Genomic DNA, 7,488 nt, shown 5'->3' on the forward strand with positions numbered 1-7,488 from the left:
TAATATACTAAAGGTTTTAATCTTATCTCTGGCTGAACTGAGACTAATCTGTCTCTTGATCTAGTCATCTTTTTATTACAGTGCTATTATCATTGATGTGAACTGATTGTATGTTTAGAATAAATCAAAGGGGAAAGTGATATAGTGGAGACTGTTTAGGAAATTAGTCAAGGGGCAGAGGAAATTAGTAACTGAATTAGAAATCTTATTTATTAGTTGAGAAAAACAATGTAGAGGGGAATGAAAAAAAGACTACTGTACATACATTAGAGTCTGAATAATAGAAGATGTGATAGTGTCATAAATTGAACAAGAGAGGGGATTAGGCAGGCAAGGAAGATAAATCCAACTTCAGACACAATGTATTTGAGAAACTGTAGAACACCTAGTTTGTAAGTTTCAACAGAAAGTTAAAAGCGTAAGGGGAAAATGTTAGAGTGATAAAGAAATGTGGGAGTCAGTTTATAGAGACTAATTTTAGTAGGATCCTCCTGTGAATCTTTTAAATTGGAAGATCTGAGTACTATCATCTGCTCACTTGAGCACGGGACAGTTTTGTAGTGTTGCGAATAGCACAATTCAACATCTTACAAAGGCATTTAAATTCTGGCAGAAACTTAGGGGTTGAAGAGAGTAAAGTATTTCTAGAGCAACTCATAAACACAACATCTATTTTTCTAAACATAATGCATGCCAGCTGTAATGTAACCTCATAATCTAAGGTTCTTCCTATGCCCAATTATAGCTGGGTAATTCCTCCTGAGTGAATGGCAAAGAAAGTGTTGTATTTTTTTTTAACAAATTCTAATTAATACTTCTTATGTATCATGCTACTTGCATTCAAATTTTTGAGACACACACACACACAGACACACACACACACATATATATATATATATATATATATATTTACACATATAGTTGCTCCAGATTTCCTACTAAAACTAAGTCATCACTAAGCCAGCATACATACACACATATGCAGTATGGGTATGCATACACACACACACACACACACACACACAAGTAGTCTAGGTAGCTGTATTTGTATTAGTCTATTTTCACACAGCTAATAAAGACATACCCACGATATAGTAATTTACAAAGAAAAGAGGTTTAACTGACTCACAGTTCCACATGGCTGGGGAGTCCTCACAATCATGGCTGAAGGCCAAAGAGGAGTAAAGTCACTTCTTACATGGCAGCAAGCAAGAGAGAGCTTGTGCAGGGGAACTGCCCTTTATAAAGCCATCAGATCTCATGAGACTTATTCACTACCACAAGAACAGTATATGGGAAACTGCGCCCCAAATTCAATTATCTTCACCTGGGCCTGCCCTTGGCACATGGGAATTATTACAATTCAAGGTGAGATTTAGGTGGGTTCACAGCCAAACCATATCATTCTACACCTGGCCCCTCCCAAATCACATGTCCTCATATTTCAAAACCAACCATGCCTTCCCAATAGTCCCCCAAAGTCTTAACTCATTTCAGCATTAACTCAAAAGTCCACAGTCCAAAATCTCACCTGACACAAGGCAAATCCCTTCTGCCTATGAGACTGTAAAATCAAAACAAGTTAGTTATTTCCTAAATACAATAGGGGTACAGGCATTGGGTAAATACACCCATTCCAAATAGGAGAAATTCTTCAGAACAAAAGGGCTGTAAGTCCCATGCAAGTCCAAAAGCCAAAAGGGCAGTCACTAAACCTTAAACTCCCAAATTATCTCCTTTGACTCCATGTCTTACATCCAGGTCATGCTGATGCAAAAGGTAGGTTCCCACAGCCTTGGACAGCTCAGCCCCTGTGGTTTTGCAAGGTATAGCCCTGCTTCCAGCTGCTTTCATGGGCTGACATTTTCCACCACATGCTGCAAGCTGTTGGTGAATCTACCATTCTGGGGTCTGGAGGACAGCGGCCCTCTTCTCACAGCTCCACTAGGCAGTGCCCCAATGGGTTCTCTGTGTGGAGATTCCCACCCCACATTTCCCTTCCACGCTGCCCTAGCAGAAGCTCTCCATGAGGGCTCCACCCCTGCAGTACACCTCTACCTGGACATCCAGGCATTTCCATACATCCTCTGAAAGCTAGGTGGAGGTTCTCGAACCTCAATTTTTGACTTCTATGTACTGGCAGGCACAACACCATGTGGAAGCACCAAGACTTGGGGCTTGTACTCTCTGAAGTCACAGCCCAAGGTGTACCTTGGCCCCTTTTAGCCATGGCTGGAGTGGCTGGGTTGTTGGACACCAAGTCCCAAGGCTGCACATGCAGGGGGGTGCCTGGACCCAGCCCAGGAAACCATTTTTCCCTCCTAGGACTCTGGGCCTGTGATGGAAGGGGCTGCCTCAAATGTCTCTGCCATGCCCTGGAGACATTTTCTCCATTGACTCAGTGATTAACATTTGGCTCCTTGTTACTTCTGCAAATTTCTGCAACTGGCTTGAATTTCTCCCCAGAAAACAGGTTTTTCTTTTCTACTGCTTTGTCAGGTTGCACATTTTTTCAAACTTTTATGCTCTGCTTCCCCTTGAACTCTTTGCCACTTAAAAATTTCTTCAGCCAGATACCCTAAATCGTCCCTCTCAAGTTAAAAATTCCACAGATCTCTAGGGCAGGGGCAAAATGCTACCAGTCTCTTTGCTAAAGCATAGCAAAACTCACCTCTGCTCCAGTTCCCAGCAAGTTCCTCATCCCCATCTGAGACCACCTCAGCCTGGACTTTATTGTCCATATCACTATCAGAATTTTGCTCAAAGCCATTCAACAAATCTCTAAGGCATTCCAAACTTTCCCACATCTTCCTGTCTTGTGAGCCCTCCAAGTCTCTAGGAAGTTTCAAACTTCCCCACATTTTTATATCTTCTCCTGATTCCCCCAAACTGTTACAACCTCTGCCTGTTACCCAGTTCCAAAGTCGCTTCCACATTTTTGAGTACCTTTACAGTTGCACCCTACTCTACCAGTACCAATTTACTGTATTGGTCTGTTCTCATGCTGCTATAAAGACATACCCAAGACTGGGTAATTTATAAAGAAAAGAGGTTTAATTGACTCACAGTTCCACATGCCTGGGGAGGCCTCACAATCATGGCTGAAGGTGAATGAAGAACAAAGATACATCTTACATAGCAGCAGGCAAGAGAGCTTGTGCAGGGAACTCCCATTTATAAAACTATCAGATCTCATAAGGCTTATTAACTACCATGAGAACAGCGTGGGGGAAAACACTCCCATTATTCAAGTATCTCCACCTGGTCCTGCCCTTGACACATGGGGATTATTACAATTCAAGGTGAGATTTGGGTGGGGACACAGCCAAACCATATCAGTATTATAGACCCTCTCTCTCTATATATGATGTGTATATATAAATGTGTATATATATTTATATACATATATATGTGTGTATATATATTTATATATGTATATATGTGTGTGTATATATATAAAGTGTATATATACATATGATGGGTTTGTGTGTTCTGAAATTGAGACCCAGTGATATCTGAAGTGCTAAGATAGTCCACATGCATATATTCATACCAATAGGTTCCTTGTCTGAGAATTCCTTAAGAAAAACATAAACATCAGCACAGGGGAGAATAAACATTTGATGTATGTAAATGCACATGTAGATGATAGGATTAACGTCTTTAATCACCATAGAAATCAGAAAGCATGCACTCACTTACTCTCTCTCCCCACCCCCCCCTTTCTCTCTCTCTTTTCCAAGTGATGACACAAGATGGCCATCAGCAAACTAGGTAGAAAACCATCATCAGAACCTGACCATGCTGGCACCCAGATCTCAAAATTGTAGCCTCCAGACAGTGAAAAAAAATAAATTTCTATTGTTTAAATTATACAATCTATGGCATTAAAAAATGTCAGCTAACACTTACTAAAACACCCTCTAAGAAATGGAAAAGTAATAGCAATCATTTGTTTAGATTATTCAATGATACCTAGAATGGAAGCCATTGAAGATACTGCCTGTATTGTAGTAAATTACCTGGTTTAAATGCTGGAGTTTTGCTTGTGGTCAGGATAAAGTAGTTAATCACAACCCCTGAGACGCAAATATAAATTGCTATAGAACTGAACACTGTATTTGAGAAAATAGCTACCACGCTTTGGACAACAGGACAAGATCAAAGTCCTGTAATTCCTAGGAGAATGGAAACACACTAGATGAGTCCCATCTTGCCATGTCTTTAGCTGAGGGCACTTCGTGGATTGTAATGTAATTAGGTAACACCCAAGCAGAGAATGGCAGTTCCACTGAGCTAATGAGGCAGAGACAAGAGTTTAATGCTACTGAAGCAGCTTTCACATGGTGAACCGGGGACTGGAAAGGAGAGAGATGAGGGTAAAGACACAGGCATAGGACTTCTCCACAGGTTTTTGTTCAAGACTTGGCCTGCATTTTTGTAGAATAAACTTTGCAATGTCTAGTAGAGAGTGGTAGCTGCAGGGATGAGAGCTAAACAGATATGTTGAAGATATTGCAGACCTAGTATATACTATATTTCTGGCCTTGCAGTGTGTAAAATACTCTTAATGAGCAACTCATTCAGAGTTGAGGTCCTAAAAACGTCACACACTAAGGGTAAAGGATGACATCCTAAAGTAAACATCGTAATATAGGATGATGGAGCAGATTGATATAACAAAGAATAATACCAAGTCAGACATTCAATATCAAATATAATTAATTTAATAACATTAAGCCACAGAAAAACATAATGCCCTATAAGGGAAGGCATCATCTAGAGCCCCTACAATCAACCACTCACAGCGTTCCACACAATTTTAAAAGATTTCCAAACACAAAAAGAACTATGATCAAGAGAAAATATCAATCTGCAGAAACAAACACAAAAATGACACAAATGTTAGACTTAACAAACAAAAGCATTACAGTAGCTATCATAAATGTGTCGAAGAACTTAAATGAAAAAAATAGACATGATGAGAAAGGTACATTTTTAGAAAAAAAACTAATAAAAAAGATCCAAAGGAAATGATAGAACTGAAAATCAAACTATTTAAAAGGAAATGTTCAATGAACAGACTGAGCAGAAAACTGAAGATTATAGAAAAAAAGATCAGCAGACTTGAGGACAGATCAATACAAATAATCAAATAGGAAAATAGATAGAAAAAAAAAATCACCTTTGGGGAAATATCAAGTGATGAGCATGCATGCAGTTAAAGCCCTAGTAGGAGAAGAGAGAAAGAGTGGAAAAGGAGAAATATTGATAAATGAATTGCCAAAACCTCCAAAAATTTGTTTTAAAAACTCAATCTACAGATCTGAGAAAAACAGTAACACCACGGCAGTAAAACCATGCTCAGGCACATTTGAGTAAGACTGAACACAATAGATAAAATTTTACAAGCAGCCAGAAAAAGAATAAAGGCCTACTGCATGCAAGGAAAATAAAATAAAAGATAATTGACATTTAATCAGAAGCAATGAACGGAAGACAATAGAATGACATTCTCAAAGCAATTAAAACAATATATCAACCCAGAATTATGTGTCTAGTAGAAATATTATTCAAAGCATGTAGACAAAATAAAGACATATTGACTTGAAATCTGAAAGAATTTGTCATCATCAAAACAGCGCTATATAACATGTCAAAAGAAAGTTTTATTTGTGTAATGGAAATTATACTGGGATTGGAGGGCAATCAAATCTACAGAGAACTAAATGCTTGAGGAAGAGTATCTATGGGGATAAATATTAAAGCCGACTTTCATATATTTTTCTTAATATCTTTAAAATATATGTTGCTGCTGTAAGGTAAAATGTTAACTTGCAGTTTGGAATTTATAACATCGGTAAAAATAAATTGTATGGTGAAATAGCAAAAGGATAGGGTAAAGGGAATTTTAGTTTGTAAGTTTATTATAGTTTACATAGTGTAGCATTATATTAACCTAATTAGCTTTTAATTAATGAGGAATATTCATTGAAATCGCTGAATCAAACATTGGGGAAAAAGTTGTAGAAAAAAGTTGATAAAGTAAATGAACTAGAACATTTTTTAGTTAAACCCTAATTCCCCCAAAAATGGCAAGAATAAGGGAACCAAGAAAAATAAAAAGCTAATAAGATAAACAGCAAATGAAGAGAAAATGAATGATAAGATAGGCTCAAGCTCCACCATACAAATAGTTAAATTAAATGGGAATTGACTAAATATCCAATTAAGAAATGAAGACTGGACTAAAATTCAAGATTTAAATCTGTGCTGTCTTCAAGAGGTGAATTTAAAATTTAAACATAGCTAGGGTGAAAGATAAGAGGATGGAAAAACATTAACCATGCAAACAGAAACCATAAGTGAGATGTGTGAATCATACCAAATTTGGGAAACGCAGACTTCAGGACTTGGATTTTATAGCAGATTAGAGGAAATGTTTACCATAAAGAATAGCAGCAAAATGATAAAGTGAACATAAAAAAAACTTTTAAAAATTCTGTTTGCATGCATAGTTTACTTTTGTGCTTCTTCCCCATCTCCCTCTTTCCCTTTCTTCCTCTATTTTTTTTTAACTGTATTATTATTCTTTGACCAGGAACACTTTTTATTTTTAATTTACTTATGTGTATTTTTTTAAATGAGTTAGGATATTTTTACTTTTATTTATGCTAACACATGATGTGACATAATGTTTTTAAAATCTGTTTATTTCTATGTAGGGGACACAAGTGCAGGTTTCTTACAGGCGTATATTGCACAGTCACCTTTGGATGTTGCTAAGGCGAAAATATTGTCCTAAGAAAAATGATGTTTAAAATCCAGGAGAGATATGTGAAATAAGATTGGCAAAATGGTCATATTACTGAATCTGAGTGATAGGTGCATAGGGTTTAATAAATATCCCTTCTAATTTTATGTATTATCAAAATATTCTATTAAGAAAGAAAGAAGGAAAGAAAGAAAAAGAAAGGAAAGAAAAAGAAAGAAAAAGAGAGAAAGAGAGAGAGAGGAAGGAAGGAGGGAGGGAGGAAGAGGGAGAAAGCAAAACAAAAATAAGTGAGACTTTTTAGGCTATTTAACTTAATATGCTCAATGTGACATTCTCAAAGAATAAACTGGCACACACTAAATGCTATATAAATGTTTAAATACCTGAATTAAACTGATGCTGATTCATATAACCACGTCAAATTCAGCTAATTACATTTTCTACGTTCAGACAGTTAATTAAAAAACAAACCTATCAGCTCTGTTTTATGCTACTGGTAAAAAAAAAAACAAAACAATAAACAAAAGCTAGGTAGCAAGGATTAAAGGTGAGAACTGAAGTTAAAACGTGACAAGGAGTGATGTTTTGTTATGAAACGAAAATCTGGGATTTGGCATCAAAAGTTCTAGTAATGAAGACTGATTCTATTTTGGATGGGTTATATGACCTCTGCCAGTTTATATAAAGCCCATCAGAGACTCACTATTTCATCT

The sequence above is a fragment of the Pan paniscus genome, chromosome 7 (genome assembly GCF_029289425.2).
Source record: "Pan paniscus chromosome 7, NHGRI_mPanPan1-v2.0_pri, whole genome shotgun sequence".
Taxonomy (NCBI): Eukaryota; Metazoa; Chordata; class Mammalia; order Primates; family Hominidae; genus Pan; species Pan paniscus.